The 19346-nt window shown below is 36.6% G+C and overlaps 1 protein-coding gene across 3 annotated transcripts in view; it reads left to right on the top strand.

Annotated features, from left to right (window-relative positions):
- Positions 1-3508: 3508 nt before the first annotated feature.
- Positions 3509-19346, top strand: part of LOC129726793 (neuropeptide SIFamide receptor-like) — a 74169-nt gene continuing 58331 nt past the window's right edge. Inside the window, exons 1-2 of one of the 3 annotated variants that reach the window (XM_055683890.1) lie at positions 3509-3768; positions 3847-4266. The gene's annotated coding sequence lies outside the window, so the exon portion shown is untranslated. Of the gene's footprint in view, positions 3788-3846; positions 4267-19346 lie in introns of all 3 variants that reach the window. The other 2 variants (XM_055683889.1, XM_055683892.1) reach the window with 2 other exon arrangements.

Raw genomic sequence — 19346 nt, 5'->3', positions numbered from 1 at the left:
TGAACCTTGAGGTACACCTGCTCTGACAGGAAATCTATCAGATTTTGAATTCTGATAGACAACCTGCAGAGTTCGATCAGTAAGATAATTTTTTAAAATTTTGATTAGGAAAATTGGAAAATTAAAAGTTTGCAATTTCGCAATCAAACCTTCATGCCAAACACTGTCGAATGCTTTTTCTATGTCTAAAAGAGCAGCTCCAGTGGAATAACCTTCAGATTTGTTAGCTCGTATCATATTAGTAACTCTGAGCAATTGATGAGTTGTGGAATGCCCATGGCGAAATCCAAACTGTTCATTTGCAAAAATTGAATTTTCGTTGATGTGTGACATCATTCGGTTAAGAATAATTCTCTCAAACAGTTTACTTATTGAAGAAAGCAAACTGATTGGTCGATAACTTGAAACTTCAGCTGGGTTCTTATCCGGTTTTAAAATTGGAGTAATTTTTGCATTTTTCCATAATTTGGGAAAATGTGCAATTTTGAAGCAGCAATTGAAAATTTTCACTGAAAATGATGTTTGATTAGTATATTAAAGATTCCATCGTCACCAGGTGCTTTCATATTTTTGAAATTTTTAATAATTGATTTAATCTCATTCAAGTTAGTTTCAATTATTTCTGCAGGTAAAAAAATCTGGAAAGAAATTAAATCAAATTGACGTGTGACTTCATTTTCAATTGGGCTCACAAAATTCAAAATTGAGTTATGAACACTCTCAAACTGCTGAGCAAGTCTTTGAGCCTTTTGTTCATTGGATACAAGAAAACGTTCACCATCTTTTAAAACTGGAATAGGCTTTGAAGGTTTCTTAAGAATCTTCGACAGCTTCCAAAAAGGTTTTGAATATGGTTTCAATTTTTCAACTTTAGTCTCAAAATTTTGATTTCTCAGAAGAGTAAATCTATGTTTAATCTCTTTCTGTAAATCTTTATAAATAGTTTTAAAAACAGGGTCACGAGAACGTTGATATTGACGTCTGCGGACATTTTTCAAACGAATTAGAAGTTGAAGATTTTCGTCAATTATTGATGAATCGAATTTCACTTGAGCCTTTGGAACAGAATAATTCCTGGCATCAACAATTGCAAATTTTAATGCTTCCAAAGCGGAATCAATATTCACTTCGTTTTGCAAATCAAGCTCGTTATTGAAATTTCTCTCAATATGAGTTTTGTATCTTTCCCAATTAGTCTTGTTATAATTAAAAACAGAGCTCATAGGGTTTAAAACTGATTCATGTGATAAAGAAAAAGTTATTGGAAGATGGTCAGAATGTGTGATCAAATCACTACATACATGTGTGATCAAATCACTACATACATGTGTGATCAAATCACTACATACGTGACTTTGATCTGTTAGCACCAAATCAATTGTTGAAGGGTTTCTTACAGAAGAAAAGCATGTAGGACTATTCGGAGACAAAATTGAATAGTATCCTGAAGAACAATCATTGAATAAAATTTTGCCATTGGAATTACTTTGAGAATCATTCCATGAACGATGTTTAGCGTTAAAATCGCCGATTATAAAAAATTTCGAACGATTTCTGGTGAGTTTTTGTAAATCACCTTCAAAATAATTTTTGTGCTCGCGTGTGCATTGAAATGGTAAATATGCTGCGGCAATAAATAAAATCCCAAGTTCAGTTTGAACTTCAATTCCCAAAGTTTCAATAACTTTCGTCTCAAGATGGGGAAGAGCACGATGTTTGATTCGGCGATGAATAACAATTGCAACTCCACCGCCGGAACCCTGAATCCTATCATATCTATGAACCACGTAATTGGGATCATATTTTAATTTTATGTTAGGTTTCAAAAATGTTTCAGTAATAAATGCAATATGCACATTATTTACTGTTAAAAAATTAAAAAGCTCATTCTCATTGGCCTTCAATGAGCGAGCATTCCAATTTAATATTTTAATTGTTTTATTTAAAATCATTGCTAAATTTTAAATTAGAAACAATTTTAATAGTAAAATTTGTGCCTATTTGAATGGCTTCAAACATTGATTTTGCCTGCAACATGGCGTTCATAAGATCGAACATTGCCTGTTGCAAAAAAGGAAGTTTACCTGCCGTAATAGGCCCCAGGCAGTTGACATTAGAGAAAATATTTTCGGCAGCAATATTAGCTGGAGTAATAGGTGTACAATTATTTTCTAGCGTGTTTAGCTTACCCATATTAACGGTCATTTTCGAACTACCAACACTAGGCGGTATAATGTTCGAACTACCTGTAACCTGTGCATATGTTAAACGGGTATGCAAAGGAGTAGGTAAACTATGCGTCACTGGTACGCTTGGAGAATTTTGTTTTGAAGTTGGTTTTAATTGAGAAATTGAATTTTGTTTACCTTGCCTTGCCTTAACAATTGCTAAACGGACTGGGCATTGATAAAAATTTGACATATGGTTGCCGTTACAATTCGCACAGCGAAAATTTTTACTCTCTTTCACAGGACATGTGTCCTTTTTGTGAGAAGAGTCTCCACAATTAAGACATTTTTGGTCCTTGTTACAGAATTTGGAACCATGGCCATAACGTTGGCAAGTACGGCATTGGGTGATATCTTTTCACCTCCGCCATACTTCCTATAAATTTCCCACTTTACACGCACATTATACAAAGCATGTGCTTTTTCAACAAAAAATTTAAGTTGTCCATTGCGGTTTCCAATGAACGTATGGGTTTTGCTGGAGAACCATGGACAAATTAAGAAAAACATGAATTTCCCAAATAATTATAATTTTTCGAGCTTAAACTAGAAATAACTCGAAAACCAATGCCTTTAGAATGTTTACTATCAAGAGCTTTTTGATTTAAAATGACTCTCTGCATCTTTTAAAATCATCAGAATACAAATATTTTGAAAAATGTTTAAATTAGAATTTTCATAAAAAATTAATCTACCATAAAAAAATTATTCCTCATTTCTCCATCCTGGACTTTTTTTTAAAAGTTGCGTATTAACGTCAAGTTTCTTAAAAAACTCTCAACTCTTTTTTTATTTAAATTGAAATTTAATGTTTATTTTTAATTTATTTTGGTCAAAAAAATTTTTTTTGTACAGTGTATATTTTTTTATGGTGCATTTTTGATTCCCTACAACTCATTCTCAGACAGTTTTTCTATACAACCAACGGTTTCTGGGCTACAATGCTTCGAATAAAACCTATGCCAAAAGGCATACGCCCTTTTAGAATGTAACTCATGGGTGTAAAAAATCTCTCCAACTGTGAAAAATGCTCAGTTTGCTAAGCCAAATACGTGTGCAAAGTTTCATTCAAATCAAAAATGGTCGATTAAATTTTCGCGTATTTCCAGGCGATTTGAAATGATTCTGCTCTCTAGCACTCTAGCAGTTTATCCATTTTTATTCCACGTTGAGTTCCCGAACACACCCCCAAAAGTTGCCACTGCCACCCTAACAGGGACACTCCTTTTCGCTTTCAAGACCACTCTCCAAATCGCATCATCATCATTATCAACACCAAGACTCTTCACCGCCCGAGCACATTCCTCCTCGGCTGTGTAAACAGCAGCTTGCAGACACCGCTTGGCGTCGCGACGGCATGCTGCTGTAGTTTTCACTTTCATTGCGACGCCGACGGTTGCCGGGTGCAGACATCTGTTTTTCCTGTTCCGATCCTGGCGCTGGGACAGCCACTGGAAATTCGCGCGCCTTCCGAGTATCCTGCAATGTGCTTCATCGAGCCAATTATTACTGAAACACAATCAAAATTGCAAATTGCAAGGTGAGGTGTGTTTGTAATGGTGATTATATATAGTGTTATTGTTTCTTACGAGTATTGTTAATGTTCACGATTTCGCAGTGTAATGACACCCAATGAGCGTTAAAAATAAGAGGAATATAAAAATGGCTCAGGTGTACAGTGAAGTAAATTTATCATGTTTAAAACGCCATGAAGTGCTGCATTGAAGAGAGATAAAATTGCCCACACAGTGTCTAATATTTACCGAGCGTTGTAGACAGCAGTACATGATCCGCACTAAACAATAGGGCTCAGGGTGAAGAGTGTGCATGCCGCTTGAGGTAAACAAATTGCGAGAGATATTTCAGCTTTTTGTTTCAAGTGCCACAGCATACCGAGGAAGTGAAACAAGAAAAAATGTAATACGCTCCTGGAAGCAGGCCTGCAGCTCATAAGATCCGATTCTTATTCTTCCCTCGGGATTAAAGTTTTGTTCTGCCCATTGTGGATGGCAAAAAAGGGATTGTTTAGATCACTAGGGTAAGTTTGGATAAAATTACAGATAAAAGTTTTATTGTGTGGTCGCATGTAAACAAAACTTACGCAAATAACTATGAACATTTATTTTCGACATACAGTTCAAAAACTGTTTGTTATGTGGTTCCCCATTGAAAAATTCCACATTGACTCTAAATTTTATGAATGTGGTTTAGAAATATACATACGATCATTCTAAAATATTTTTAATTTTAAAAACATTTTTATTAGTTTTACACATACAAAACTTTCTAATTAAATTGCTCCGGTGTTTATTATGTAATAAAGGATTTCTCTTTCGCATGCTGCCGAAAAACAATTACACAAATGAAAAATAGAAGCACAAAACAGTTTGGACGATAACTAAAAAATAATTCATCAATTTCATTATCTAACTACGTGTAAGGTTATTCGTTACTTTTGTTCCATATTTGGCTACCAGTTAGCGAAAAGTAATGGAATGGAATGTACAACTGAGTGAAGTGTTGAACCTACTAAATGTCAATCAACGAGAGTTTCTGATTGTGTTGCATGAAACTCTGTCGAGCACAGTCGATTTGACATGGGTCTGCTGCTGCTTGTCTACAGTTGCTTTTGACGTTACGGGTTTTCTTTATCTGATTCCAGAACAAAACCAAAAATAAAGCCAAGCAGTGTCTAAGGAGTTTTTTCACGTTGATAAGTGGATAAGTTTTCGGAGTTCAGCCCCAGTTCGTACCTCATTTTTTTCGGTTCATTTGTACATCGTCTCATGCCAACAAACATGGTAAAGAAACATAGGTGTAGTCAAAGGTGGTAGGGAGAGGGGGTGACCAACTGAAACAAGGTTCTTACCTTCCTGTCCAATTACTGCATACAATATTTTCAGATCTCTTATCTATCCTTCTATGTTGATATAGCATGTTTCTATTCACCCCGCCATGAGTCGAATAGAAACAGTATCATATAAACTAGATTTTCCTATTGCAATTACGAAAAACAAAATGTGTTCGAGAAAACGTAGTGTAAATAATTTTTTTTATTGAAAACTGCCTGTTGTATTTTTTTTACAAAATTAAACGAAATTCATTGAAAGGCACGTTTTGACATTTTCACTAGGAATCTTATATGGAATGGGCTCAACGTTAGCGATCTCCTGGTTATTTGCCATTTTGTTAACTTCTTCTAAAAAATGTATATACTCACAAATCATTACATGACTATTTCTGACTAAATAAAAGATGATATCGTTTCTCAATATCATTTCTGGAAGTTGTTTGAAGCCTTCCACGACGTCATTCATCGTCCATGAATTTTAACAAAAAATAGCAATTCAATTTTCGAGCAAGTGTTTTTGCCGTCAAATTCTGCTTATCGTCGCTGCTGGAGACTTTCTTGACTTTGTAGGACTTTAAACCGAAACGCTCATCTTATTTCTGAATGAATCCAGGTAACATTCCTACTTTTCGAACCACAGTTCGGATAGAGTGGTTCGGATTCCTCTCCAAAATCTTCTTCAACTTTCTGTTCATAGAATTATCTGCACGACCAATATTTTCATCACGTTTTGGTTTTCTTTCGACACTCAAACATTCAGAAAATCTGTTCAACACATCAGGGGCTGTTTAAGTTTTTTAAACAAATTAAGTTTTTTTGTGAGTTCACGTATCAAGAGGTGGAGATTTTCGGCAAAGCTGTACAAGATCCATTCGCGCACGTTTTTTTCGTTCGTTGACATTTCGGTAAATGTTTACCAAGTGTCAAAACAAATCAAAGTAGGCTATTTGTGAGTGAAAGTATTTCCGATGGGTATAACCCTCTCCCGCTCACAAGGTTTATCATTAAAATTTATAGCTTCACGAGAAAATTCAAGCTGAAACTTTGTAGATTAGCTATAATTACTGTCAACTGTATTATTTTGAAGAAAATGCCTTGTGATGTTCTGAGGCAGCATATAAAAGTTTTTGGAACAATCGTAAGCACAAGAAACTATTTTATGACAAGATATGATGGTTATAATTCTTGGTGATTTAGAGTCACCATGAGCGGGAAAGGGTTAATTGCCGTGCGTTGGGTGGGTTCATGGTTGATTTGGGTACGAAAGTGACCCCGTTGTACCATTCCAGGACAGAATTTGAATAGTTGCACAAGGGTAGATTCGGCCAGAAGCTCGTAGGTTCATTATATTGCTTCAGCAGAGAAATCAGACACTCTTTAGACACTCCTTGAGTAGGTCTCCCCGTTTACAGTCCCGGTAGTCACGAACGGCGCACTGGATGTAAGTCTTATCATCCACAATTAGACAATGAGGCTTCGTCAGCATCTGGGTGTACAGTTTCCGGGCCCGTGAACCCACCGTATTTTACCATTCGTCACGATTTGGAGCTTTCTGAACTTGTACGTATGCAGTCCCTCCCGGTCCTTGGCTCTCTGAACGAAAGACTCGGACGCATTCAACTTTTGGGTCACATCCCTGACGGAAGCATTGGGATGACGCGTAACCGCTTTCACAACACGCTTGTGATCCTGATCACTAACAGAGCATCCATTCCCGGATTTCTTCTTTCGCTCGATGGTCGGACTTCCGTAGTTACGTTTAATCACACGACTCACCGTCGACTGCACGATTCCGAATTCTGGGTAGTTTTCAACAGCGTTTATCCCGTGATGCAATTTGACGTGGAACAACCTTTATTGCAAGAGTTACACAGATTTGAAGGTGTCCGGATTATTTCGGATACAAACCTTATTGACCCTAAATGATATTACGGCTTTGTTCTACCAGTATTAGACCGTCAGATAAAAATCATTTATCAGCACAGCTTAGAAAACCAAGCCCAAGAAAAAAATCTTTTAACCCTCTCTCTACTGAAAAATATACTGATTGTTCAAAAATATATTTATGCATTTTGAGTAGGATTGGTAAATATTTCAAAAGGCTTTTTGCATTCAAACCTGTGGTTTTCCAGAGTAACCATGGTAGAGAGAGGGTTAATAGTTAAAATTTTCTTTCTATTCGTCCCTCTGTTTCAACGCCCCGTTTTACGATATCATAACAGATTTATAACAATAACAAAAAAAAAACGAAAAACTAAATAAAATCAAAACTTATCAATGAGTTTAAAATTTTCAAGAAGAATCAAGCGTAAACAGAGCAAAAATGTATTATTACTTAATAATACATTTTTACAAATAGAAAAATGAGTTGAAATATTTCCACATTTTTCATACACTACGTTATACATGTATTTACTTATAAAGAGCTCAAATTGATTACTTTTTATCAGATTTATTTTAGCTTTCATTGGAATAATTTTCTACGTTATACTTAGCATGACTGTAACTTTTAAAATTTAGGAATAAATTAGACACTTTAAACACGATATTTATCTATATTTTTGTCATTGATGACTCATTGTGCAGGCTGTGCATTTTTGACATTGTTTACATGCTTGTCATTCGTGACATTTTGGACTTTTCAGATTCATTTTTGACATTTTCGACATTCTTGATATTTTTGACATCGACGCATTTCGCGCCTACTCGATCAAAAGTACTGTCTTATAATTAAACATAACTTTGTGGATGTGTAGGCCTTAGCATCCTAACCAACAATACATACTGTTTTTGAATATTATCTGGACTAACATTTGAAAAGGTCTGAAGTTATTAAACCTTTTTTTTTGGGAAGCTCCGTAGCCGCAAAGTTACAGAGTCCGCCTTGGTAAGCGGGTGGTCGTGGGTTCGAATCTTAGTAGAATCAGGCCATTTGGTTGTCAAAGGACTTTAAGCATGGGTTTATTCTCAGGCTCCCCACCACGTACCCTTCCTTCAAGCTGGATTCTACAGTACCCCTGTTGACTCTCCTGCTAACAAAAATAAGTCCCTATCATAATAAAACTGGTGTGAGTAACATATGAAAGTTCTCTCCAGGGAATTGTAACTAGGCGATATTGTTAGGATGGACAGAGGCTCGGTATAGGAGAGCAGTAAGGTAAAAACGGAAAGGTAATTACACACAAGCACTGATATGAATGATAAGCGTATCACTTACTTCAATAGTGTTACTGCTAATAATATGAAGTGCGGAGTACAGAAAACACCAGGACAATATCACAATAGATCTAAGCTCTGGTCACAGTGATGAGCCCACACAGAAAAAAAACCTTTTTTTCATAAATCGATATCTATCTACAGGGTGCTACGGTGAAAGTGATACACTTTATTTATGCTATAAAATAAAACAGATGAATATTTTTCTCTGTTTCTTCTTCATTATCATGGTAGAGTAGTAAAGTTACAGTAAAGTCAGTTCAATTCAAATCTTTCGCTTTTGCAGTTGATTACGGCCCGCAAACGCTTCTCGAAATTATTACGACTTCGGTTGGACTTTCGTCCCAGATTTTCAACAGACGTTTCTTAGCCCTGGAAAGATAATCTTATTCCGGTGTTAAATTGATACATAATTTTTCATTTAAAATGCAAGTTTTTATTCAAAACGGTTTCATTATTTCATTAACACATTGATACATAATAAATACCAGAATTCAGTTTTTTTTTTTTTCGAAAAACGAGAACGGACTCGCACTATTTGAAAAAGAAAAGGGCAATGTCACTAAAAGCGAAGAGTCAAATTGACGCAGTCTATCTTTTAAAATTAGGAATGTCCAAAGTCATGTGTTTTACTTCACCTAGCATTCCTAGCCTGTATCCCCCATGTAGAAGTCCAACGGACTCAAATCCGGAGAGGGTGCGAGCCGTTCAGAGTGGCTGATAAAACACGGTAAATCTTCATTGCAGCACTTCTGAACAACCAGTGTCTTATGCGTTAGCGCTAAATCCTGTTGAAAACGAAAACTTTCTTCTCTAAATGATTCCTTAGCACAAGGTTGCAAATGATCTTTAATGATGTGTTTAAGATAGCACTCTATTATTAATTTTAGTATATCACGAAGGCATGCTCTATAAACACAATTATTCTGCTCCACTGTAAAAAAAATCATCTGAAAAGAAAATGTTGAACGGCGAACGTTTTCAGTAGCAATCGAGATCTGGCTACCCTGACATCAATATTTCTACCGAAATAATCCGCGAACCTTTTGTTATTTGAAGGTTCCGTATCCAGGGTCATTTTTGATTATTTTATGCACAATGTTATGACTCATGTCCAATTCACGAGCCATTTTTCTTACTGATCGGGCTGAATTTCACCAGATACGGGCTTAAACCGCTTTGATCAACACAGTCCGCACACTCCGTTTTATACCAGTTTTTTGCTTGGGGACAACCGTGGTCGAATAATCTGCTCAAATTCGGATTCAGATGTGACAGCTTCCTTCTGATATGTATTTTGCTCATTCCAGCAAGATACGAAATCTTAATTTGTTCTTTACTTGAATCCATTGCAATTTTCCTCTGAAAAAACTGAAACACTGTCTTTATCACTGACTCGATGCGAAAAGAGGCACTCAAATGTGTGTATCACTGCCACGGTGACACCCTGTTGAATTGTTTCTTACTAAATGCGTTTATATTTTACTATCGAGCTAGTCTGAATTGAGTAAATTAGAAATCTGTGATTGGGCCACTTAGTAATCTATAACACAGTTTAAACCACCAGTTTCATTCAAAGAGCCGGGACAATCGTTTGATATTTAAGTTAAAAAAAAGCTGCCAGAAACCACAAGAAAACGAAAGTTATCCCGCGTCATATGCAAATGACAGTTGGCAAGGGCCAGAAAAATAACAGACTCGTCAGATGTTGCTATTGTGTTACAACAATGGCGCTTCCTAATACCCCGAAATCATTTATTTGAAGTTATAAAACTGCGTAGGAAGATCTGAAAGAAAATTTTTCCATAAATAACTCTTTTCATCACCATTAGCAATGTTTTGGCAAGGGGTAGGAAATAATTACTACTTCAATTGAATAATTTTGAGGCGCCAAACAATAGCCAGCACACGCACAACTAACTATTATCAGTGCCCAAATGGCTAAAAACGAGCGCGCTGGATCCGGACAAAATCACTAACATGTTCGGACACGTTCAGTAGTGCTAAAGACATACCTGTATGACGGTGCTTCTCACACAAACGGGAGATCTAAAATCTAGCGCGGGCTCTGCTAAGGAAGAAAGGTAATGACTGGTTTTTTAATTTGAATTGGATTGACACTGATATTCGGCCATGCTTTTAGCCTGGCTGGTTGAAATAGGCGTTTGAAATGGGCTTTGTCAACATTCATTTTGGTGGATGTACACTAGAGTGGCCATTTTTGTAACATCATGCGATTTCGATGAGCGCTGGGCGAAAAAAGTTTCCTTTTTACTCCAAAAATAAGCCAAATTTGAAGTTGATTCGAGTTCATTTAATGGACACACAAAACGCTTATATTAAAAAAATAGATTCTCATAAGAACTATTGTTTTTTATATCTTTTTGAAGTTTTTTGCCTTACTTTCTTAAAATAGTTGTATATTTTGCGTCGCAATACTCTTCAATTATAAAATCATATCATTAGGGACATTCACATTTTACGTAACGCTAAATTGTAGCAATTTTGAACACCTCCCGCCCTTAAATACCGCAATTTTGCATGGGGGCCTCGCGCAATCGAACTCTTCGTTGAATATCCCCTTCTTCTTAGTACGTTACGTAATAAATGAATGACCTCTCATATTCGTTAGAGGTTTTGAAACTGCCATTCAGTAATTACATCCTTAATCATACTTCATTGCAGCAACTGCGTGAAATGAACCACCACAGTCGGATTGGTGAAGCAAAATTATTAAAATTATTAAGAACTTTTTTGTATGTTATTTTTAGTATTTTTATTATTTTTATTTTCTATGAAACAGTTCAGCACTAGTGATCTGAATGCACTAAGACGGTGAATTTCATCAAATACGGTCGGTAGATTTCCTGTTGATCGAAAAGCAATTCTCATGAGTTTCGATGAAAGTGCAAAGTTCTTGGGCGCGCTTAAAATTGATTATAGCTACGGCAAAAATATCGCCTAAGAAGTTCATAATACGCTAGTGAATTGAAATATTTCGGAAAAGTTTCGAAAACTAACCAATATTACTTGTCCTCTTCATTTCTATGAACTTTTATGCAAAATATACTACATGGCAGGAGCATCGAACCTTAAACACTTGTCTTTAAACGTTTTACAAGAGCATCAAACGAAATCAACTCATTCACAGCCAATCAACTCACACACAGCTTCAATGATCCAAAAGTTCTGATCATTGACCATAAATTGCATCCAAGACATGTCCCTGTTGGTAGTCAAACTTCACATTCAGGTGTTTTTCGGACGTACGAGTGCTGTCTCATGTATTAATCAAGTTATGAATTCTCTACGTGGTTCTTTCGCTTATGCCGAAATTGATAGTCGTCTCAGACGCTGTAACTGAAAAGATGAAGAATCGCTTGAGGTATTTAAGCCCAGAATAAGTTGGATTGGCCTGATATTCCGTTTGAAATTAACAAAAAATGACCAGGCGATTAAAAGCGAATGGTCCTTAAGGTGAAACGGTATTGAAACCACAAACAGCCAACTTCAAATTACCACTTCGAATTTTTAGAAGCACAAGACTCGAAAATAGATAATGCATTCCCTGTGAAAACGCTATTTTATGTTTGCTTCATCGCAGCAAACATGAAATAGCGTTTTCACAGGTGACGCATTAACTGTTACCGAGTCTTGGGCACACCTCATTCAAAATACAAACTTTTTAACAAACACCAAAAGTTATAGATTTTTTTTAACTTAAATTAGGGTGATAATATTACTGTTTTATGAAAATACAAGTGTATTTGAATAAGTTTATCGAGAGATATATGTTAAAAAAAAGGAAACTCCATACAATTTTCATGTAAATCGATTTCTCAAATATAAGCGCTTTGAGGGTCCATTAAATAAACTCCGATGAACTTCAAATTTTCGTGGCTTATTGTAGAGGTCAAAAGGAAACTTTTTCAGCCCGGCGCTCATTAAGATCGATAGTTTCAAAAACGGCCATATAAAATATGGCAACTTTAATGTACAACTTATTTTCCAATCGATTGCTGTAAGAATGATGAAATTCCGTTGGAAACTAACTGAGTTTTAAGCATTTGAAACTGGTCAAAAATCTCAATAATCAAAAATCTAAGATGATCGATTTGTTAAAAATCACCTTTTGTTTTTCAATTTCATTTTAATTTACTCACTATTTTTAACCGCAAAACTTCCGGAATCCGCATAAAAACACAGCTTAAATTTCAAAATTCGCGTAAAAAACTTCATTTGCTACAGTTTTTTTTTTCTAAATACTTCTAATTAACAATGTTATTCCCACCTGTGAATCGAGCTGAAAATCAAGAAAAAATGAGTTAAAAGATTAAGTCAAACCAGTGAATATTTAGCAATTGACTTAAGTAAACTCATCGGACCGTGTAATATCTGAAATCCGCGTGAAAAATGACGTCAATTCTGAAACCACGTTAAAAGCTGCGTAAAAAACTTTAGTGTATATTGATTTATAAAAAAGGTTCATCACTATGAGGCTATAAGTTTGGCACTGAGAGGTATCGATTGGAGCTTTATCAACCAGTGTAGAAATTTGGATTAGGCCGTGTCAGGATTTACTGCATTGATTCAGGAACTTATACATTTATATATTCCCAAAGTTCGTCCTCGCTATAAGCCTACCTGGGGAAACAGGCATCTTACTAGGTTCAATCGTGTTCGCAAATCAACTCTGCGTGCCTAGCAAAGAAACAGAAACCCCGTCAATAGGATCCGCTTCACCTCTGCCAGTCGATCATATAAAGCCCTGAACAGAAGTCTATATACCTACGTCTTTCGTGCGCACAACAGAACACAACCTACGTTCGAACCCGAAAAGCTTCTGGAGGTTTCTTAATTCGAAACGTAAGCAGGATGGATTACCATATAGCATGTTTTTGTTAAATAGTGTAGCTTCCACGAATGACAGTAAATGTGTTCTGTTTGCCAAGTATTTTGCTGGTGTTTTCAATAGCGAGTGTGCATCCTCGGATGAAATTGCTGAAGCCATGTTTCCTGTTCCTAGTGACACTTTTAGCGCCGATATCTATACAATTTCAAACGAAGAAGTTGCTGAAGCCATTTGCAAGCTGAAACAATCATTCTCTCCTGGACCCGATGGTATTCCTGCCGTAATTCTGAATAAATGCGCTGCAGTTTTAAAGTCACCGCTTGCCGCTATTTTCAACCTCTCCCTTCAATGTCATCAATTTCCTCGCAGCTGGAAAGAATTTTGGATGTTTCCGGTTTTCAAAAAAGGTGATAAACGAAATGTGGAACACTATCGTGGGATCTCTTGTTTGTGTGCTTGTTCAAAAATTTTTGTAACGATTGTCCACAATCATCTCATGTTCAGCATAAAAAGCTATATTTCCACTGCTCAGCATGAGTTTTACCCTGATCGATTCGTTTTCACCAGTGGTGGGCACCATTCCGCTAATTCGCTAATTCGCTAATTAGCGACGCTAAAAATCAGTTAGCGATTTAGCGATTTCGCTAATTTTTGAGCTGGTTAGCAAAACTGTTAGCGTCGCTAAAATTTTGGTCTTCGAAACGCTAATCACTAATTCGCTAAATTTTGTAGAGAAGCGACAATAGAAATATTTAGAAAAACTGTGAATTGCGGATGGCGTACGTAAATTGCTTCGAAAGATGAACATACTTTACTGCGAAAGTTACTTTTGTCAGTTTTTTTACCCTAGAATGGAGTTCCAGTTATCGTACAAGCCACAGGAGCATTTTAAAGAACAAGCACAAGGTCTAGATTGAATTTTCGCCACACCAAGAACTTTGGTAAATTGCAATGAGCTTGAAATTATGACAACTTTGGTTCTACTTTTTCGATTCAGATAATAATTGAATTTTTATGAAAACATTCCTAAGAGTATCTATTTTCAATGCAAGCTAAATAACTTTTGTTATTCTTGTAAGTGATTGTTTTCGTTTGCTTAACCAAAACAGATCAAAGTGGTCCAAAGCTTACAAAACACGAGCAATAAATATTGCGATATGACTATTTACATATTAGAAAGTTAGCGATTAGCGATTAGCGAAAGTTCCGTTAATGTGGGTTTAGCGTTTAGCGATTATCGAGCTAAATTTTCCGGTTAGTGACTTAGCGATTAGCGTCGCTAAATTTTCGGTTAGCGGTGCCCACCACTGGTTTTCACTAACTTGCAGGAATTCTGCTTGCGTGGTATGGATCGTGGTCTTCAGGTTGATGCTGTCTACACGGACCTGAAAGCTGCTTTTGATCGTGTTGATCATTACTTTGTGCAAAATGCGATAGGCTTGGAACTCCAACTGGATTGGTAAAATGGCTCAGTTCTTATCTACGCAACCGACGGATCGCGGTAAAGTTGGGAACGTCGCAATCCGCTTGGTTCAGTAACAATTCTGGTTTCTCAGGGCAGCATTCATGGGCCGCTGCTTTTCTCTTTGTACATTAATGATGTAACTAAAGTTCTACCACCTGGCACACGACTATTGTACGCTGATGATACTAAAATATTTCAAATTGTTTAGAATTACGATGATTGTTCTAGACTTCAAACGTTACTCGATTCTTTCAACGACTGGTGCCAACGCAACTATATGATGCTGAGCATTCCCTTAATCCTTCACCAGCATTCCCTTCCCTTCACCTTAATCAGCTTCCAGCGCAATAAAACAGCCGTTGCTTTTTGACTATCGTAGCGCTGGCACTTATTTACACCGTAGTGACGTTGTCACTGATTTGGGCGTTTTGTTGGACACTAGTATGTCTTTTAGGCAGCATTATTCTGCGATCACCAATAAAGCTAATCGTCAACTTGGTTTAATATTTATGACTTGAAAGGAGTTTCACGATCATGGTACTTTGCGCACACTTTACTGCTCTCTGGTACGCTCAGTCTTAAAAACTGCCTGCGATGTTTGAGACCCGTACTACGATTTTTGGATACAGCGAATCGAGCGCATTCAAGGCTCTTTATTCGAAGGATTTGTCGCAGATTGCCATTGAGGAACCCTGATAATTTGCCGCCATACGAAAGCCCCAAGTAACACACGTTGGTATAGAATAGTTGACGTTACCTATTCCATGACATCAATATCACCAGAAAAGCGCAAAACATGAAAGCTAGTAGAACAAGTACCGATAACTGCATGAAAGCAAGCCAACTTGATATATTTAGGTGGCAAAATACATCTCGAGTACCAATACGGCAATGCGCAAATCTGTTGCTATGACAACTGTTAACCAGCGCATGCGCAAATGTGTTGTGTCTGCGCAGTGCAACTAGATCGGCAATTTTTTTATCAGTGGCAGTTTTAATTGATTATAAAATGATGACAAAAAATAATATTTAACCTTTCAAAAAGAGTTGTTTCTTTCGCTTGAATATTGAGATTGTTTTCGCATAGTTTCAACGTTATCTGGATATAAAATCTAACAAAACTAGAAAACGTTGTTGGATATACAATAACCAAAATCTGAAGTGATATTGGTTACACTGCAAGCGTTTTGTTTATCTTTTGATGGCGCGTTTTGACCCGCTTCGAATAAATATAGAAATCGTTCGTATAATTTAAATGATAATTTGATCAAGTAATTTTCATTTGGGTGTTGAATGCTACGACTATTGTACTAAGGAAAAGCATTTTACAGGTACGTAGTATTGTTATTAGATGGTGTAATGTCTTACGAAAAGACCAAGTGATAGTGATTGTCATTCTTGAACTCATGTTATTAAAAACATCTCCAAAACCAGAAAAAACGAGCTTGTTTTCGAAATGCGGTTGTATTACTGATGAAAAACAACTTCAAACACAATATAATAACACAAGTTTTCCATTGCGCTTGTAGTACACTTATATGACTACTTTCGTTGTTACTTATTTTCTAACATGTTTTGTGTGTTACTTGGGGCCTTTGCCTGTTGGTAGGGATAAAACCCCTTGAAGAGCGTCGTAAGGACATACTGGCCAGGACAGTGCACAAAATCCTCACTGGTTGCTATGACTGCCCTGCCATCTTGACAATGCTTCAGCTGCAATGCCCTCTTCGTCCACGTCATCAGCGATTACTGCAGACAAACGCACACCGCACGAACTATGGCCAGCATGAACCTGTTCGTCGGATGGCCCTGGTTTATAATCGACTAAATGATAATTTTAATTTCTAGTTTAGTTAATTAATATGTATTGTTTGTTTTGACTTTATTTATGTTATCAGTATCGGACTTCTGTAACATCTCTGTATATTTTTTTGTTTTCTAAAAAGATGCTGGGTTTTTATGCCGCCTTGATAGTCGCCTACCAGTGATTTTCAAGGTGGCTTTTTCCAGCCTTACACTCACTTATTTATTTCACTGCTAGTCGGATGGATCTAATTCAATAAATAATAAATAATATTAATAATAATCACTCTCTAAATGGTAGTCTTGATATTTTTTGAAAAAAAAAATCGATTATGCAGAGTTGCTTGGTTTACTCAAGCCTACACACCCACGAAGTTTCATTGAATTATGAGGGGTCTGGTCTAGTTAGCATGAAATGAGTAATTAAAATTTCGAACTCTGTATCGGGATATGAAAAATCAAAGAACAATTGCCAAAAGTCAATTGTACCTCGTTTTTCGTTTCAAAAGGAGGGTTTATTAATAAAACGTGTTTTGTTAATAAGCATTTTTTTTTATTTTCACCAGTTCAAAATCTATCAGTGCTCGATTTCGTTCAGTAAGGTAAACGTAAGTAACGAGACAAACAAACAAATCAAAATTAAGCAAGAGCACGCAGTCGGCAAACAAACCAATACATTTTGTTTTTTGAGCTTGACTTCGCTAATAATTTACTGTTTTTTAGTAATGAACTTTTGCTTCTGCCGCACCTTCATACTTCTCATTGGCATAACTTTCCTTTATTTCGACAAAACATTTGTCAAAAAGTACAGTTCGAGAAATGTAAAACATATCAAAATTCTTTCAACTATCACCGTTACAAATTTCATTTTCATTGTTTCCTTCAGAAATGTTGAAATTTGGACGATGAAGAAAAAAAATTCAAGTCGCTTTGCTATTGTTTTTGGTTTTTCGACATTGTTTTTTTACTTCTCGGTGTTATTTTTTTACCCTCCCCTTGGCTAACTCTGATTGATAACTTGGGACATAAGAACAATTCAATATTTGTATCGGTCTTACTAAAAAAACACCACTGAATGCAATCGAACTAATTTCTATTTTAATCAACGGCTTTTATACGGCATAATTATATTTAAAACGGGGTTTCAAGTGAAACCTTTTCTTCTAATCATGTACGAAAACACCACTAGTGCAGATTTTGTATTTGGAATCATATGACATTTGAAGTCACTTCAAATAGCGAAATTTGCGACGAAATTGCCAGTCATCAGTAAAATAAACAATCCTAAATGACTACAATTTACATGGAATCACGTAAACAATCATCTGAATAGCAGGAAAGTGGTTTTATGGGCTGATGATATACCTAAGATTCGCGCAACAATTGCGGAGGAGGCAAATATGAATTCAGCGCGAACGATTTCATGAGAAGCACCTATATCTACCTATAATGTGGTCCTTCCGGTAAACATGGCAAAGTGAGGCTGAAGGGGTGTGCTTTTATTACCCTGTTAAAGCCCCTGACTCAGTTATGCTTCTGTTGTCAGAAACTCGCGTGAATGTGTTGATATAAATTCCGGCAAAGTTCCGCAGTCGTATTATATCCAATTTGAAAAGGGGACTGCCTGAATTTTTCATCTTAAAACGATTCGAACAAAAATGAAATTGATTAGACAGCATGTTAGCGCTAACGGGCGGGTACCTTCATCAAAAACAAGGCCTGACAAATCACCTTGACATTTTTTCAAAGAAGCATGTCCAATTGTTGCATCACGAATTATCTGTTTTTCACCCAAATATCATACACTTTATTATTGCCCAGTATTTATAGATACTTTCTATCATCAATTGAAAAAGATTGTGGAAAGGGAAGTTCGCAGTTTTGTTTATGCTTCCTGCCTTTTTTGGGGATCGCACAACCCGTGTACGCCATCTGTGCCTCTTCGCGAAAGTTTAATGAAACACTCCTCGAGTTTGGCAAACACTCGAATCTCCATACCACAGTGAGCATGAAAATATTTATCAACAACCCACTTGACTCTTATCTCTGATATCCCGTGGGATGCGAGCATTGTGAACAGAGGAAAAAAAATAGCTCACTACAAGTTATCAGACAGACTTTCCACCATCAAGTTCCTAGGTAGTAGGTACTTGCTCTATTTCGCACGCAAAAACAGTTACTGCGTTTACTTACAAACACAGCAAAATGTTTCAACCAAAAAAAAGCCCTGCTAAATTGTTACGAAAACTCTTTATAAATTTGCACAAAACAATTTTTCTACAAGCTTCTACTCTTTCGTCGCTAGTTGTTCCGCTCGTCTCTCACTAGAAACCGAAAATGGGCTTGGAGATTGTCTAACGACAGGACGACCCTTCGAAGAGGAAAAATTTATTTCATCCAACATACTCCACTCCTATCTGCCCTCTTGGGTAACAAGAAATTCCACGCCAGGCGCTACTTGAAAGAGATTGCTCCCTTTTCCCGTCTGGCTGTCGTTTTTTATTTGCGGTATATGTTTTGCCGCCATATCAGTTATGCTACAAACATGAACTCTGCCAGTGCGGTTCGGTTTGATTCTGCGATACCACTTAATTTTTATGACGATAAACGACAAGCAGCATATTTGGTTGGGTTTTTTTTTTTTTTTGTATGTGAAATATCCACCAACACTCGCCCAGCCGTTGATGCTACGGATTGACTCGAGTGTGTAAATCGACACTGACCACATGAACGAACGGTCCGCCCAATGTTCGAAATCTTTTGAATACCAGACAATAGCAAAGGTCGTAAATAAAAAACTTTAGTTTCGCTGTTCGGTAGCCGATACATTCAATTCAAGGCCATGTGCAAAAACATGTCTTCGGGAATGAGAATGAGCTAAAGTTTGGTATAAATTATGATAAATCTTAAGCTTTCATCAAATACAGCGTT

Source organism: Wyeomyia smithii, chromosome 3, assembly GCF_029784165.1.
Source record: "Wyeomyia smithii strain HCP4-BCI-WySm-NY-G18 chromosome 3, ASM2978416v1, whole genome shotgun sequence".
NCBI lineage: Eukaryota > Metazoa > Arthropoda > Insecta > Diptera > Culicidae > Wyeomyia > Wyeomyia smithii.
Note: the sequence above shows the minus strand (reverse complement) of the source record. Positions and strands in the feature narration are given on the sequence as shown.